The sequence below is a fragment of the Dipodomys spectabilis genome, unplaced genomic scaffold (genome assembly GCF_019054845.1).
Source record: "Dipodomys spectabilis isolate Male_0828 unplaced genomic scaffold, ASM1905484v1 ptg000084l, whole genome shotgun sequence".
NCBI lineage: Eukaryota > Metazoa > Chordata > Mammalia > Rodentia > Heteromyidae > Dipodomys > Dipodomys spectabilis.
In genome coordinates this window covers 4,902,709-4,921,150 of record NW_024870761.1, presented here as the reverse complement: position 1 = coordinate 4,921,150, position 18,442 = coordinate 4,902,709, and the positions used below count along the sequence as shown (strand labels likewise).

The 18,442-nt window shown below is 39.0% G+C and overlaps 1 pseudogene; it reads left to right on the top strand.

Annotated features, from left to right (window-relative positions):
- Positions 1–14,400: 14,400 nt before the first annotated feature.
- LOC122111037 lies at positions 14,401–14,497 on the top strand (annotated as a pseudogene).
- Positions 14,498–18,442: the final 3,945 nt, after the last annotated feature.

Genomic DNA, 18,442 nt, shown 5'->3' with positions numbered 1-18,442 from the left:
GATTGATCTCATCGAATGAGTAGTTCATGCATGAAGTGACTAGGAAATGATAGGCAAGACTCATGGGGCATCGCTTATTTGTAAAGCAGTGCTGATTAAGCATGACAATAATCATCACAGTCATGAAATGAAGGCATCTAGAAAGATCCAAGAATCAGTAGACACATGGTAGATTGGATTCCATCACAGGTAATCGTCTCTCCTACTCTATACAAATGTCTACTTATTTGCATACTACTTTCAACTTATGAATGGATGACTGCTGTGTGCCCTTCCCCCACACCTCCACCTGTGAGTCCAACTCAGGTTCTGGGAACGGCCTTACTCCTTAATGGGTCACAGGCTGGTGTGCTCACATGGACCCATTCGTCAATGGGGTCTGCTGGTCCCCGAGTTAAGATCCCAGCAGTGCCAAAATATTCATCCTGATGTCAGAAGCCAATTGTTGCACCTGTGTTCCTTTCCTGTGCAAGTCCTGGGTCTCAGCTAGGATGAAGAATGCATGGGCCACACTGTGGCCATGGGAATAGGTTGTTATCCTGTGAGGCCAGTTATACCTGTCATCATATACTGAAGAAAATACACAATACATCCATGAATAGCATGCAAAATAAAATGACTACACTAAATGCACAATGCAGTCCACACACGGATTTGAATATACATCCAATGTTTAAATGATGCATTCAGGACAATTGTGGCCTCCCTGGTGCTTGATCTCTGTTCCTGGGAACCGACCAGCTCTTTAGTGGCTCACAATCTGGTGTGATCATGTGGACCCATTGGGCAGTTGGGCCTTCTCTGCCCAAAGTTCAAATCCCAGCACTGCCAAAATTCACCCTGATGTGAGAAGCCAGTCATTGCTCCAGTTTTCCTGTGCTGTGCAAGTCCTGCGTCTTAGCTAGGATGGAGAATGCATAGGCAACTCTCTACTCATGTGAATAGGTTGTCATCCAGGTCACCACAGTGATATCTGTCATCCTATACTCAAGAAAATACACAATACATCAATGAATAAGACAAAAAATAAAGAGAATGACTACACAGAATGCAAGATGCTGCCCATCCATGTATGGAAATATAGATCCTGTGTTTAAATGATGAATTTATGACTATATTGGCCCCCACCAGGGCTTCATTTCAGGTCCTAGGAACTGCCTACCTCCTTAGTGCCTCACAGGTTGGTGTGTTCACCATGACCCATTCACCAATTGGGCCTGCTAGGCCTTGAGTTCAAATCCCAGCACTGCCAAAAGATTCATCTTGATTTGAGAAGCCAATCAATCCACCTGTTTACCTCTCCTGTGAAAGTCCTGGGTCTCAGCGAGGATGGAGTATTCTATATAGACAACTCTATAGACATTCGAATAGGTTGTTATCCATGTCAGCATAGTTATATCTATCACCATACTCAATAAAATACACAATACATCCATGAATAAGACACAAAATAGAAAGAATAACTACACTGAATGCAAGATGCATACCACACTTGTAGGTAAAGGGAGATCCTATGTTTAAAAAAGTCGTGCTTGTTATTTTGTCCACTGCTGGGGCTTCAAATCAGGCCTTGAGCCAGACCTGACATTCTAGTCTTCAAGGATGGTGAGTTTTCCCTTCCCCCAAAGTGCAACAGAGCTACCCAGACCTCAGTTCAAATCCCAGCACTGACAAAAGATTCATTCTGTTGTCAGAAGCCAGTCGTTGAACATGTTTTCCTCTCCTGTGTAAGTCCTGGTCTTCCACTAGGATGTAGAATGCATAGGCAACCCTATAACTATAGGAACAGGTTGTCATCCATGTCAGCACAGTTATACCTGTCACCATACTCAGTAAAATACACAACTCCATGAATTAGACACAAATTAAGGAGAAGTGCACCGAATGCAAGATGCTGTCCACACACGTACGTAAATATAGAACCTATGCTTAAATTATGAATTTATGACTATCTGGACCGCCCTGGGACTCGATGTCAGGTCCTGGGAATTGCCTATCTCCTTCGTTGCTCACAGGCTGGTGTCCTCACCTTGACCCTTTCCTCAATTGGGCCTGATAGGCTCTGAGTTCAAATACCAACACTGCCAAAAGATGAATCCTGATGTGTGAAGCCCATCGATTCACCTTTTTTCCTGTCCTGTGAAAGTCCTGGGTCTCAGCTTGGATGGAGAATGCTTAGGAAACCCTATAGCGAGGGCAATAGGTTGTTATATCTGTTACCTTACTCAGTAAAATACACAATACTTACATAAGACAGAAATGCAGGACAAAAAGTACTCCAAAGGCAAGATGCTGTCCATACATATATGTAAATATAGATCCTATGTTTAAATTATTAATTTATGACTATCGTAGCACATCCTGGGGATCAATGTCAGATCCTGGGAATGGCCTAACTCCGTTGTTGCTCACAGGCTGCTGTGATCACATTGAACTATTCACCAATTGGTCCTGCTAAGCCCTAAGTTCAGATTCCAGCACTCCCAACAATTGGATCATGCAGTAAGAAGCCAAGTGTTAAACTTTTTTTCCTTTTTTCTGAGAGTCCTGGTGTCAGGCATGATGGAGAACACGTCTACAAATTTAGATTACATATAATAGGATGTCATCAATGTAATAAAGGGAATGGGTGTCATCATAGTAAAATCAATGGTAAATAAACGAATAAAACAAAAAGTACAAGGAACAAACACACCAAACGTGTATGGACTGAACATCCATAGGTAAGTACAAATCCTGTATTTACAATGTATATAAATAGTATGTTTTCCAAGGCTTGGGCTTGAATTTTGGCTTAGAGTACAGGCCTGACTTTCTTATGTTCAAGTACAGTGAGCTTCCACTTCTTCCACAGTGCTGCAGATTTACCCAGAGTTCAAATCCAAAGCCTGGCAGAATAAAGGGGGTGAATTGCAAGCCAGGAAGCTAATCTCTTTCAATTATTTTTTGCTCAGCAGGGAACTTGAACTCAGGTTGTGGTAACTCTGCCTCAGCTTCGATCACCCTATGTTGAGGTGCGGCCACTGGACCCACAGTAGATCCTGCGATCCTAGACCCCCAGGCCTTTTGTGGCAAAAATGTACAGAAAAAAATGCAGCGAGATGGCCTTTTTATGTTTTCTTCCTTTGCACGGTGACCCTCCTGGGTTTGAATGACACTGTTGCAAAGGGCACTTCACCTTGCATTGCTGAAGGTTGTCAGACTATTGAAGTCATAGGTCCACACGACAATGTAGGCCTTGATTTCGAATCCCAGTCCTGACACCAATCAATGGCAGAAGATACTGAGACTCGTTCCCATCCATGGGAATAACAAGGTAATATTATCAATGTCACAGTTGAATGAGTTGATGGTGTATGATGCTCCTATAAAATTAGACAGCATCATTTCAGGAGACTGATTTTATTTTGTATTTATGAAGCATTAAAAGAATACTGTTACAGAATGCAATAATTTCAGGATATTGATTGATTTACTTAATAGTTTGTTAAGAATGCAAACAATAACATTAATTACATGGAGGCATTATAAATACCTAAGAATTGGTAGGAGTGCAGCCTATATAACTGAATAATGTATAGACATCTCTGACACTCTATAACGATATATATTTATTTGTGTACTACCATCTGCACGTCAATCTGTTCTTATTTTGTCAACCGCTGGGGCTCGATCTCAGGTACTTGGAACTGCCTGTCAGCTCAATTTGCCCCAGGATGGCAGGCTGACACTCACCCATTCATGAATTGGGCCTTGTAGGCTGTGAGTTCAGATGCCAGCACTCCCAAAAAATGAATCGTGTACTAAGAAGCTGATGGTGACACATGTTTTCCATTTCTGTGAAAGTTCTGGGTGTCAGGAAGGATGTGCAATACATATGCAAACCTTTATCCTATGTAATCAATGTAACCACTGTTCTATGTGTCATAATAGTCAATAAAATGAGTAGTCAATACATGAATAAAACAAAAAATAAAATAAATAACTACACTGAATGCAATATGGAATCAACATATGTATATAAATATAAATCATATATTTAAAATGTGCACAAATAGGATGTTTTCTACTGGTGGGCATCGATTTCAGGCCTAAGGAACAGACTTGAATTTCTTGAATTCAAGGAGGCAAGCTTCCCCTTCCCACACAGTGCAACAGCAGGGTTACCTAGACCATGAGTTCAAATCCCAGTCCTGGCAGAAAAATATTGGCATCTCCATGCTATGTGATGCCCAATTCACAGGTATTTCATTTGGCCTCCATTTAATGAATGTGATTGTTTAAATGCTTCATAAAGTATTAATTAATACTGACCAGTGTCTTATAATATAATTGTGTATAATTTTATCCTCAAGTCATTCAAGTACTGCCCATTTAATCATGACATACATCACATTCCTTTGGTAATCACATGAATAGGAATGAGTTCCATAGGATCTCCTGCCATTTGTTGGTGGCAGGACCAGGATTCAAACTCTGGGCTCCAGCTCCTACCACTTAAACCTGAGGACAGGGAACTCACAGGTCTGTCCAGGAACATCAGCAAAACCAATGATTAGCCAGGCATCAGTGGCTCTCAGCAGTCTTCCTTAAAACTTACAAGGCTGTGAAAGAAGAATCATGGTCAACGTCACCCTAGGCAGGAAAGTCCTGTCTAACTTGTGCCAACAAAGCCAGAAGTAAAGCAGTGTGGTTCCAGAGGTCGAGAGCTAGACTTGATCAAAAGCAATTCACAGATTGTGCCCAGATCCTGAGTTCAAGGTCTGGGAACAAACAGACATACACAACAATCTGTGCAGTCATCAGGCTAAAGCAGGTCACCCTCTTGTCCCCAACTGGATTGGACAGAGTTCCCTGGGAAAGGGGCTGCCATCATTTTGACTCTGCCCATTCTGCCTACATCACAGGATTCCAGCCACACCCCCATTGTTTCATGGTTCTTTCTGACCAATGGGATACAAGAATTGTGGGCACGCCCACATTCCATGTTGCCAAGTAGCACCTTGATTCCCTCCGTTTGTTAACATCACTACCAGCAGTTGAGGAAGGTAGAGGTGGCTGAGTGGTGAGCAAGAGACTTGAGGCCTAGGAGGAGAGGCCTTCCTCAGGCCCACCATGTACCTGCCTGAGCCCCAGCCCTCTCCCCCCAGCTTGGGGGCCTGACCTGATCCTGGGTCCCCTGTCCTCTGCTCAGGGCTTCTGTGTCTGTCATGCCTCTGCCATTGCTGCTTGCCCCACCTGGAGCAGCTGCCAATAGCTTCTGCCAGCAACACATGTGAGTGGCTGCCACACAGCCCCGCACCCTGCGACCCCATATCCCCTCCCCTCCAACCTGGACCCTGCCTCTCCTGTGCTCCACAGTCTGGCCCAGGCCCTGGCACAAATGTGCCCCAGGGGTTGGGGTGGGTGTTGACCCGAGGATCCCAACTCCATCCCCAGCGGCTAGTGTCCCAGGAAATGAGGAGATGCAGGATGGGGTGAGGAGTGGGCGCCACAGATCCCCTGGCCTGGAGCAGTGGGAGCCACACAGCCACACATCGGCACCCTTCCTCTCCCTGGTGGGAACCCGGTGGCTTTAGTCAGAGGTGTGGAGCAGCATGTCTACACCTGCCTTCTGGGGTCTTTTCCTTTTTTTCTGGGGATGGGAGGTGTTGGATGCAGAAGATAGAAACCCTTGCTGTGTGAGCCCTTGTCTTCCGTGTTCAGCCAACCTTTCACCTGAAGACAGACAGAGAGAGACAGAGAGAGACAGACAGAGAGACAGATCATCTTTTTCTTTGTACAGCCTGACTGTGCTCAGGTGAGTGATCAGTTGGCAAATTGCAGGTGCTGCATGGATGAGTCATCTGTCACCGGTCTGGATGTGTGTGTGTGTGTGTGTGTGCGTGTGTGTGTGTGTGTGTGTGTGTGTGTGTGTGTGTGTGTGTGTGTAGAAGTGGGTTGTAACAAGGAGGCTGAATGCTTTGGTAACTTCTACCTGCTACCTGCTATCTACGTATGGGCTTCACAGCTGAGGTCTGGGGGCCTGGAAGGGTGAGAGGCTTGAAGGGGACACAGCACTGTAAAATTACAAGAACAAGGGATCTGTGTGCAATGGAGCTGTGTACTCCCTTGGGCCTGGATGGTGGCAGTGGGAGCTTGGGAGGACCTGGGAGTGCGGCCTGCAGGGGATGGCATCTCAAGGGGACAGAGAGTATGACCAACACTTAGTAAGGCTATGAGTTCTGCCAGTATGGAGCACAACAGCATAGGTCAGACTCTGGGTCTTCTCATCATGACGCCTGATGGGCGAGGCCAAACCTATTTTAAATCTTGAGCTGTGATCTTCAGATCTCAGCCTCCTGAGTACCTAGGATTATAGGTATGAGCCTCTGGCACTGGAACTCTGGTTCTTTTTGCTATATTAGGGTTTGACCTCAAGGCCTTAGGCTTGCCAGTCAGATCTTCTACCATGCAAGTCAAGCTTTTTTGTCTTGGGCATTTCTGAGATGGAGAATTAATATATGCTCAGCCTGGGCTGGATCATGGCCCTCCTATCTGTGACAGGCATGAGCCACCAGGCACGGTCTTCTGTAGTTTGGATGGTAGATATGTAGCACCATGCTCAGTCATTGGTTTAGATGGATTGTCCCAAACTCAGTCCACGGCAGCCGATTCTTGACCAGAGGTGAAGCTCTGGGTTGGGCCTCAACCATTGTAATTTAATCTACTCATGGGACAGTTGTAAGGAAAGAAAGGATGAATACAGAGGGATCTCTGCAGCAGGGACAGGCACAGAGGGAGGGTCCATCTGATACTGTTCTTGGCAATTCTGTGAGCATATGAAAGGAAGATACCCGGAAAGATCTCAGATGGTGTGTGTAATTAATGGTGCAACAGGTATGGGATTATTGCCTATCTCCATGAGTAACGGGATTCTTCACTTTGTTCAGTTTTGAAGCTGGGGAAACTGAGGCACAGAGAAGCCGGGTGACCTACTAATGACACCCAGCTGACAGGAAGCTCAGCCTGAGTTCTCTGCTATGCTCCCTAGGACAATGGGTGCTATTCAGTCCACTTCTTGTGGTGGGAAGTCCACTTCTTTTCAGTCATGGGGCTTCAACTTTGGGCCTGGGGCAGCTCCCTGAGCTACTCAGCTGAAAGCTAGCACTCTAACACATTAGTCACAGCACCACTTCCAGTTTTCAGGTGGTTCTTTGGAGATAATTGTCTCACAGTTGTTCATGCCTGGGCTGGCTATAAACCATCATCTTCATATCTCAGCCTCCATTGTACTTAGGATTATAGGCCTGAACCACCGTCACCTGGCTTAAGTGTAATTCTGACCGTCTTTCTTCCTCTTTCTCTCTCAGGAACTGATTCAATGGGTGCTAGAGGAGGTGGCCCAGCATCCCCATGTGGTTGGAACCAAGATGGCCCTCTCATTCTGGAGGTAGGCTTTGGGTCAGAAGCTGTCTCACTCAGTCTGTTGTACCAGCTCCATGAGGTAAGTCCTTCTGTATCCTGGCTACACTGTGACAGTTATCCATTGTCCATCTAGCCTTACTGGACTGAGTACTGTGTTCAATGCTCTTTTCTAGAAAAAAAATTCTGGCTAAAATTATGACACATACTTACAGAATGAAAATATAATGCCATCTTAAGAAAGTCATTTAGGGTTCTGGGAATGTGGCTTCATAATATGGTGATTGCCTAGCATGCATGAAACCCTGGGTTCAATTCCTCAGCACCCAAAATTGAAAAGGAAACACTGGTGGTCCTGTGCCTCAACTGGTGGAGGGTTAGCCTTGAGGAAAAAAAAAGCTGAGGAATAATTCCCAAGTGCTGAGTTTCAGCCCCAGGACTGCCAAAACAACAACAGCAAAACAACAACAATGAACATTTAGTTAGTAAATGCAAAATACAGAACCCATACCTGGAATATATAATTGCTCTTTCCATACTGATACCTGACAATAGTCCCTAATTCATGTACTTTACCTATGTTAGAATACTGTGTTGAAAAAATGTTTTGTTCATTAGTTCACAGCAATTAATGCCAGGAATGTGCTTAGATGTCAGGTGAAGATTAATTCTGGAAATTCAAAGATTCCAAGCTTTCAGTAAGGTCACTGCTAATCACAATGAGAAGGGTAGTCTAAGTGAGATTTGGAAACTGTTTTGGCCAGTCATCGCACCAATAAAGCAGAGGCTAATTATCAGTTGTGACAAAAGTGAAAGAATAACTCCAGGTGGAATGAAAAAATGATAGTAACTAAGGTATAGCAAAAACCGTTCTAGGGAACCATTTTTGGTTATTGAAGAACGAGTTATCAACTAAGCATATGCCTCATTGCCTTTAGCATTCAAAATTTCCTATGCTAGTTCTTAATCTCTGGGTGATAAATGTATCTCCTTCTATGCTGTTCTTTTATACCTGATCTCCTTTGCTTTCTAAAAATATGTCTTTCTATATTTCTTTATGAACATTTCCTGATACTAAATACACCTACAAAGAGGAAAGAGGATGTTAATTTAAGAGTCCAATAGCTCATGAGTCATTAATGTAACAAAATGGAAAAAGGGGGCATATTTATTGCTACCTCAATTATTCTGAAAAGCTGTCACAACATTTGGTTCAGATTTCTTTCATTCTTTGTCTACATAGTGACATAAAATGCATACAAATGCAAATATGAGCCGGGTGCTGGTGGCTCATGCCTGTAATCCTAGCTACTCAGGAGGTTGAGACCAGAGGATTGTGTTTCAAAGCCAGCCTGGTCAGGAAAGTCCATGAAACACTTATCTTCAATTAAGTCCAGAAATCCGGAAGTGGTGCTGTAGCTAAAGTGGTAGAGTGCTCAATTTGTGCTGAAGAGCTGAGAGACCGTGCCCTGGATCAATGTTCAATCCCCACAACCAACAAAAAAGTGCAAATATGGCTTTAAGTTTCCCCCAAAGAATGATGAAGTCAATAGTAATCGTCCCAAATGATTTAGTGGTGCACCTACTTTTGCTGAGTTATTTGTTATGGTTTTTTGCTAAACATATTCTTTTCTTTAAAAATTGTCAATATTAGCTTTATAATAAACTTCATCTAATATTTTTTGGTTCAAAAGAGAAGTACATACAATTGATGTCACTTTGTTTTCTTACTGTGTTAGTTCAAAGCCAACCCAGGCAAGAGAGTCTGTCAAACTCTTATCTGTTATTAAACACCAAAAAAGACAGAAGTGGACTTTTGGCTCAAGTAGTGGAGTACTAGCGTTGGGCCAGGTGGGAAAGAAAGACAACTCTTCAGGGACAGGGGCAAGTCTCTAAGTTCAAGCCCCAGAACCAGCACAAACTAAACAAACAAGCAAACAAAACAAACCCTGGGTATTTCTTTGGGACTCTCCTTAAAATAATGGTTGTCTGAGAAGAGGCTGCTTTTGCTGATCATACTCACTGGATCCTGCTCTTTTGGAATCCTTATTGCTATGGGAAACTCAGGACCAGACTAAAGGAATTGATAACTGATTCCTGCAACAATAGAATCATCTCAGGAGTGAAACATCCATCCATAAGACAATTAAAATGTCCATATCTTTGCTTCTTTGCAGTAGAACACTTTTAAAACAAAGTTACTTCCTTTTGTTCTATGCTGGCCTTCAAATGGCATATTGTTTCCTTTTGTAATACTCTCAGACAGAAGTTTACAGAGGAGGTTTATATGAGTAAAGGACACACTCAAAAAAGTCAGGGACAGAGTTTCCTTCCAGCCTAGGATTCTTTTCTTATACAGCAAAAAAGAAAGCAATAGTTAACTTCAACTTTGTCATTTCTCTATGTTCAATTCGTCTCCTGGGATCAGTTTCCACATCCATTAACAGTTACTTCCAGTAACAATTTATGGTGCTGCTCCAGAAAAAAAATTAATGTTTTCTGGCTTCATTGAAATAGCACAAGGACACTTTTGGACACGAGGTAACACGTGTTTCAGAGACAACTTAGTAAAGAGAAATGAAATTTAAATTGCTTATAAATACATTATCCATGAGAACATTTTGTTCAAACTTCTTATGTGCTCTGTAAATTAAGGTGAATTTTAAATGGGAAGAAGGTTCTCAGATCTTTTATTGTGAGTCTATGTGCTGTGCATTAATTTCCCAAGTGTACATGAGTTAACAGTAAGAGAAACAAAAGCAATTATAGGAGAAAAAGAAGTTCTTTGTTTATGTATAAGTGTTCAATACAATATAGAAGACGCTACAAATAAGAAAACATTGAAACAATAAAACCAAGTCCAGTATGTAGATTTATGGGAGTGAAATAGAGAAAGCATTACTCCTAAGTGGAACATGAAGCATGAGGCCACTCCCTTTCTAAATCACGCTTGCTAATCATGTAAATGTGCAAAAAGGAGAATGGAAGAATGATTCTGTTTCCAATGCAAGTCAGATATGAGAGAATAGACTTAACTGGAAAAAAAGAGTCCATCTTGAGAGAACAGGAATTATAATAGGAATGAACCTGGTGGCTAAGATCACACATCTTTTTCATTCCTTTTCTTATATTCTTTTGTTGCTCTTGTTGTTGTTGTTGTTGTTGTTATTGTTCGTGGCACCTGAAATATGGGACAGGGCGCTGTCCCTCTGAAACACAGCTCAAGGCTAGTGCTCTTCCACTTGAGCCACAGTGCCACTTCCAGTTTTCTGGTAATTATTGGAGAAAAGAGTCTCCAGGACTTTCCTACCCATGCTGGCTTTAAACCCCAATCCTCAGATCTCACAACAACTTGGTTTATGATCACATTTCTAACAGTGAACATTCAGGATATGTAATGTATATGTTCATCTACCTTTATATGAATTCTTGAGTCAAAAATCTGGGCTACAGGTTAGACTTTACACTCACAAAAGTGTTTGAAGTTTGAAAGTTGATACTCCTGGAAAAATAAAACCTAAGAATGTAAAGGAGTCTGGGAAGTTCAATTTACATCCAGCTTGGACAGTATAGGCTTTGAGACACTACATATAATTAACCAGCCAAAAGCTGGAATACCAGTCACGAGCAAGATTGCTGAATAACAGCTTTAGGTTTTTTCATACATACATACAAACATACATATACACACAGAGGCACTTATAGGTGCACACAAAAAGGCACAAATGAAACAACTCTCAGAATATGTAGAAAAGTTAGAAAACAATAGAAAATACGTCCTGAGTACGACTAGAATCAAGTGATAATTTTTAATATTAGAAAGTCCTCAAGTGAACTTTCCCCCAAAGTTGAGAATATTACATAGGTAGGGACCAGAGATGTAAGAGAGTCAAGTAATCATTATTAACGGGATAGGATCCTTGGTGGAATGAATCAGGGAACCTTGCAGGTGCATCTGAAAATGCTCATATCCTGTGTCAAATGTAAAAACATCTTTGAAAATAGTACATAAACAGTCTGAGCAATCAGTCTAGTGGATAAGATCATAAGAGAAGTTCAAAATTGCTAGTCTGTTTCTAGATTAAATAAACTATGGCAGGGCAATGTGATACAAGCCTGGAATTCTAGCACTCAGACAGGAGATTAGATAGTGGAATTACATAACGATACCTTCCCTGGACCAGGTAGAATAATTTTGTCTCAGTAAAACAAACCAAACAACAAGAAAGAATACACAATTCAGAGTTTGGGCTAATTTTGTCATTATGTTTTGAGAAGTCAAGTTTCAGAATGAATGCAACTCATATATATCCTCACTTGCGTTTTAAATGCTCTCATCATTACAGAACATTCCTAGATGCAAAATAGCTCATGATTCCGATCCAAAAATTTGCAAAAGTAAATAAGCATCATTCTGTTGGATTCCAAATAAATGTTGAAGGATTACAAAAGCTTAAGTCTGGAGAAATAACAAAGTTCGTCTAATGTAGGACTTTGTAGACCTTGTTAAATTAGAATTTAGGTTTAGAATATATTTTTTGGTTTTATTTGTAATTTCATATTCCATAGGATACTACAAAATTCTTTTTAAGGAGAGGGATTAATTGAAAAATTCACAAATGATTCTGGCATTCTATTTGCCTAGATATTCTTTCAAGAGTGTTATAATTAGAACATAGTTACTAGATAATTCCCACAGGTCATGTACACCATGTTAATGGGAATAATCTACACAGAGTTGCCAACAAATGGATGACATTAATTTATATATTTAGAAAAAACATTTTTTAAGGGTTTGGTTTAATATGGTATGAAGAGAGTAATTGTGTGACATCTTCTTTCTTCTACCTATATGTATCACAGGAAGCCATTACCTTATTTACGTGCCTCTGTATACATGGAGAAAAATGCTAGGTTTGGGGTTTGTTTTCAATTTAGATTTTGTTTTATTGGTTCGTCCTAGAGCTTGAACTCTTGGCCTGGACAGAGTCTCTGAGCCTGTTTATGTTCAAGGCTCGTGCCCTACCACTTCAACCTCAGTGCCATTTGAGTCTGGCTTTTGTGGAGAAATTTTTTGGAGATAAGATTCTAAGAAACCTTCCTGTCTGGGTGGGCTTTGAACCATAATTTTCCTATCTTAGCATCCTGAATATCTATGATAGCTAAAAAAGTATAAATATAAATAATATTTGCACGTGTTGTGATCCCAAGAATACCAGTGGTGGAGGAAAAATAATGCAGCTCAGTTTATTGTGGTGTTCTTTTCAGAACAAGGAGGGCATCACATTAGCAGAGGTGTAGTATTTTGTCAAAATAGAGATAAGGTATTCATGATGTGAATTAAGTAATTTTAAAGTGCCCCTTACAAGTTGGAAACTGTTAGGCTATGATGACCTTATGGCATAAATCTTGGGATTAATGGTCATAGAAATAATAGCTTTCTCTGATAAAAAATTGCTAAGTTCCATTGCATTTCACAATTGCTTACTGCTAATTCCTGCATCTCAAGGAATTGGGGCCCTGAAATATAGGAAATGACAAATTGAGATGGGTCTTCAATTACTTTGTGTTGACATGTTGCGTGGGCCTTGGTAAGAAGTCTTGCCCTTGTTATCTGATGATGCAGGTACCTGGGACCTGGGATCCTATGACCCATGGGTCCTGCAGAAGAATAATATGCTTTAGGGATCTTAGCAAAATTTGGGCATAATCAGTAGGAATGCTTCAGAAATATGGAGAAAAAGTTTGGGACTAGCGAGTTAAAACAATAAACAGAGCAGCAGAGTAAAATTCATTATAGATTAGAGGAAAACATTTTTTTTACCATGTGAATTCAGAAGACCCAGAACAGTTAGAATGTATTACAAGTTTATACTAAAGACATTGCATTGATACTTTTTTATATTCTAATATATATTTTAAACCTAATTGTTTATATTCCAATCCTATTTATTGGAATAAATATCAATTTATTTGTCAAATTATCAACTAATTCTAGTAAGTTTCATTGTGTGAAATATAAAATCAGCACATATAAATATAAAATATATAACTATATTTAATATAATTAAAAGGCACACGTTTTGCTTTGTTCTGTTGTAGTTACTGTATCAAAGGCAACTCTGTATCTCTGCCTCAGTGTTTGATAGAGTTAGACCTAAAGTTTTACCATTTGTAGATTTACAGCATGTAGGCAAGGGGAAACACTGTGATTAAAACATTATCAATTTAATGCCTAATAATGAGGAGAAACATATGGACTTCTCCTGCAACTATGAAAATATTTGGTGATAAAAAGGCAGTAGTGTAAGTTCCTGCCTGGTTGGATTTTAGACAATCCAGGACATTAAGTAATCATGCATATGAACAATTTTTTCACCTTCTTGGCTTTAGTTACTGTTGAAATGGAAGGTATAATAAAAATTATATTTTGATAAAATACCTTCTAGTCTGAACAGTTCTGTTTGAACTGTTCATCTCTCTATCATCCCTTGTAACCAAGATTAGTTTTGTTCAAGTAAGACAATTTACGTTTTCAGGGTAAGATATTCTGGTTGGACTGTTCCCACATGGAAGAAGGGTAAAGGCTCAGGTAGACATTTGTGCCAGTAACACCTCATTTGGGAAAATGTCAGCTGAAGAAGTTTAGAAGTAGCTCTTAAGCAATGCTTACTTTGAATTCATTAGGTCCACAAAGCTAATTCAGTTGGATAAATAAGTACTTGAAAAAGCCATCACCTTTAGACCTATCTATAAATAATTGAGAGTACGATAAAATTCCAAATAAAAAGACTTGATAGTCATTGACAAAAAAAATTTGCAAATGTGAGCAATCGACTGATCAATACAATTTTTCCAATATTCACAGAATTTTAGGGAAATAAGATCGATAGCATTGTTAGGAACAAGAAGGTTTCCTTGTTACAAGTAGGCATCCATAGATATAAGCCTGTATAAAGATTGCATCATTAACAACTTAAATTTAGAGGATACTACATGCATCAGCAGCACGTATACTCAAATTACAATACAGAGATTAACATGGCACTTGCAAAAGGATAATATGAAAATTTGAGAAGTATTCCATATTTTTCATTCTTCAGATGCAAGAAATGAAAAAGAGTTATTAAAAGGTTGATTACAAAATTACAAGTGTAACAATACACGTAATTCATATAATTAAATTTAGTTTGACATCAGTGTATTAAATCTTCAGCTCAGAAAGGCGTTTACATAGCATAAAATTTACAAAACTTCAAATTGGACAACATTGTCATTTTATCCCAAAGAAAAATAAAGACCTAGAAAAAATAAGGAATCAAACTGTTTCTATATGGAATGCAATCAGAAAGGACACATTAATTAACCTATATATTATAAAGTAATGTAGAATTCAAAGTATATCTAGGAGAAAATAAAATAAATTATGAACATTATGCAAACATAGAATATAGAATATTTTAAAATATACTTTTTCAGACAAGCACCAGAAATATTTTACTTTCTGTACTACTCATTTCAACAGGTAAGTTAAAATTATTTCTGATTAAAAAATCACAAACTCTGAAGAAATCATTATACATGTATACAAAAACTATTGAATACATTTTGACATCCAATGCAGGCAATTCATTTGGAAGAATTCCGCGGAATCCATGAATTTTTACAGTAAAATATTGGTGTTGCCGGGCACTGGTGGCTCATGCCTATAATCCTAGCTACACAGGAGGCTGAGATCTGAGAATCATTGTTCAAAGCCAGCCTGGAAAGGGAAGTCTGTGGTACTCTTATCTCCAATAAACCACTAGAAAACTGGAAGTGGAGCTGTGGCTCAAGTGGTAGAGTGCTCACCTTGAGCTGAAGAGCAGAGGGATAGCTCCCAGGCCCAGAGTTCAAGCCCCATGACAGACCAAAAAAAAAAAAACAAGATATTGCTCTTATTTGTTTGTGAAAATACTTTGTAGGGACACAAAAGATGGACTTGCATTTTTGAAATTTAAGAAACTTAACCCGAACATTAGGACTTAGTTGAACAATTTGTACAGCCCTCCACAACTTCATAGAGGGAATGACACATACTTATCCTTTTGGCAATATCAAATGCAGTTTCTTCTATGTTGTTCTTCAGGCCTGGTTTTATATAATGGTTCAACAGAAGGAGATCCAGCGTATCTTTGCTATCTCAATTCTCAGCAGCAAGATACAAGGGGGTCAAGAGGCCTTTAGTTTGGGCATTGGTATCTGTATCATGATGAAGTAAGAAAGAAGCCACTCTGGTATCATTCCACGTATATGCACTGTGCAGGGGTGTCCAGTCATCTACAATTATTGTATGTGCCGCTTGAGACACCAACTCACTGACAATGTCTAAGTGTCCACTGTAGGCTTCTCAATGAAGAGGGGTATACTCATCGTCATCCCTACTATTCACATGAGTGGCCATTTGGAAAGAAGTCTCCGCACTGTAATAAGCCGAATATTTTTGGCAGCCCAATGAAGAAATTTGCTTGGATCTTTCTCCATTTTTTTTCTTTAATTGATACCATTCCTTACTTTTTCATCTTGTTCTTCATATTCCTAAGAATTGCCTAACCAGAGACTTTGAGAGCCAGTGGGAATGAGGTATCCATGTATTTCCTTATTAGTTCACATTGGTTGAACTGGTCAGAAATATCCGGTGAATTTTCTGCATCTGTTCATTCACCATGATTTATTTTCTCTTTTTCCAATTTTACTATTCAAAATTATTCTAACCGGAGAGTAAGGAATTGTTAGAGAACAGAGGAAAGATGTTCCTCCGTATTCAAATGTACACACTGAAAATGAGGACCAGTGATGTCTTCATGTGCAGCTTATTCTAGGAATGAGAAAATAGGAAATAATGCCTTCTATATAAATGATTTGTTAAATGGCAGAGCAAAAAGTGAAATGATGCAACCAAAAATATAAAAGCAAAATAAATTAGGATAATTATGGAGCAATCATATTATTTATGAGAACCAAGAAAGGGAAAAAGAGAGAGACAGATGTGCAATGACCTATCTAGCCACAAAATCCATGCCTCTGATCAATTTATAGAGCAAACAAAATTTTATTTTTTAAAAAAGATGGAAATAGAATTTATGTATTTACTTGAAATTAGTAAATACATTTTTAGTAGCCTACATAAAGAGACATAACTTTGACCAAATTACAGACAATAAACTAAATCATTGATAATTCTAGTAACAGATCTGACTGAAATCAGTTGAATCACACTTTTCCTGTACAATGAAGGAATAGTAGTCAAGCAGCAGAGAAGGCAGGGAGATTGTATATGTGACAAAACTTTGTGGGAATTGGTATTGAGGATTTCTTACTGGTGATCCACTTGCAATGGAAGCATGATTCTGAACTATTGATTTAATCATTATATTCTACATGAAGATAAATGAGAATTGATAGTTAAGGACTACTAATACATTTTGACCTTCTCACTAAGCACGTTCAATCATCAAAATCACATGAAGACAATAGATAGGCCTCCTTTTTAGATGAAAGCAAGTGTCTTTAAAAAAAAAAAACAAGGAATGTATGTAGTCATGCAAAGGACTTCTATTTTACCAATGCCTCATACAATTTTCTAATGTTGGGTACCAATAAATAATGGATCTATCAGAAAGTTCTTAAAGCTAATATGTTCAATAGTGAGTTCTCTTACACTATATCATGGTATTGTTTGGGTATGGTCTGAAGAATAAATTTACATTACTAACTTGAATTTCTGACAGGACAATATCACCACTGTACATCTTGCTTCTATACTCTCATTTTTAAATTACTATCTAAGTATGTGCATTAGATAACTATTGAGGAAAAAATAGGAGCCACACTGATGGCTTATGTCTTTAATAGTAGTTAAACAGAAAGATGAAATCTGAGGATTGTGGTTTGAAAGCAGACCAAGAAAAAAAAGTCCATTAGAATCTGATTTGAAAGTAACCAGCAAAAGCTAAAAATGGAGCTGTGGTACAAGCAGTAAAATGCTAGTCTTGAGAAAACTGAAACAAAAAATAAATTCTGGGACAAAGCCAGGCCCTGAGTTCAAGCCCTAGTATTAACACCAAACAAATAAATTAATTAATAAGGTAATTAATTAATTAAAAATAAATTAAGTGGTCACATGTGGAGAAGCAGGTAAAATGTAACATGCGTGGTGATGGTTTATGTATTATTTTGTAATAAGGCATATTATCATTTGTCCTAATCACTAAAATTTTATTTGAACTTTTTTGTACAATAAATCCTGAATTTAGCATGCATGTATATGTGTGTGTACATGTGCGAACATGTGTGCATGTGCTGTTGCAATGTTGCTTGCCAATGTGGACAGGGTGAAGCTGAAAAGAGCTAACTGTGTTGCAATGTTTTTATATATCAGTGTTCTGTCATGTCTTTTCAGTGGAACCACCCTTCTGTATATATTATTTGTCTAATAATAACGTCATCATAATCAAAGCATTTATAGCATTAAGTTAGATAAAGAGAACGCTTTCAGCTCTTATTGTATGTTGGGTAAGAAGATACAGACATAATTAGGTAGTAAGTTATTTTGCTGTAAGTTGATTATCAGTACAAAATACGTATGTGACTTCTTAAATTGGTTATACTTTTAAGATACACTCATAGAGTGATTTGGACCGACTTGACCAAACAGGTATTACTCTCTGGTTATTCCTGTGAAACACAAGTTGGATAAACTCTTTCTGGATTTCTGTTGAAAATAACTTTCTTTGCAAGATCATATCTATTCTCACTAAGAGATAATCAAACCCATACTACGTTTGAATATCTCATCTTATTGTCTGAAAATAAGTATTGTGGATATGCTTGTTAGATATTCCTTTCAAAAACGAATAAACAAAAAGCATGTGTCATGTCCATATTGTGGATGCATTTGAAGGTATTTTGTACATGCACAGGGATCTTTACTAATGGCTCTTTTGTGGGAGTAACTATGGCAACTTTAACAAAAAAGGCTTTTTGAATATCTTTTCTA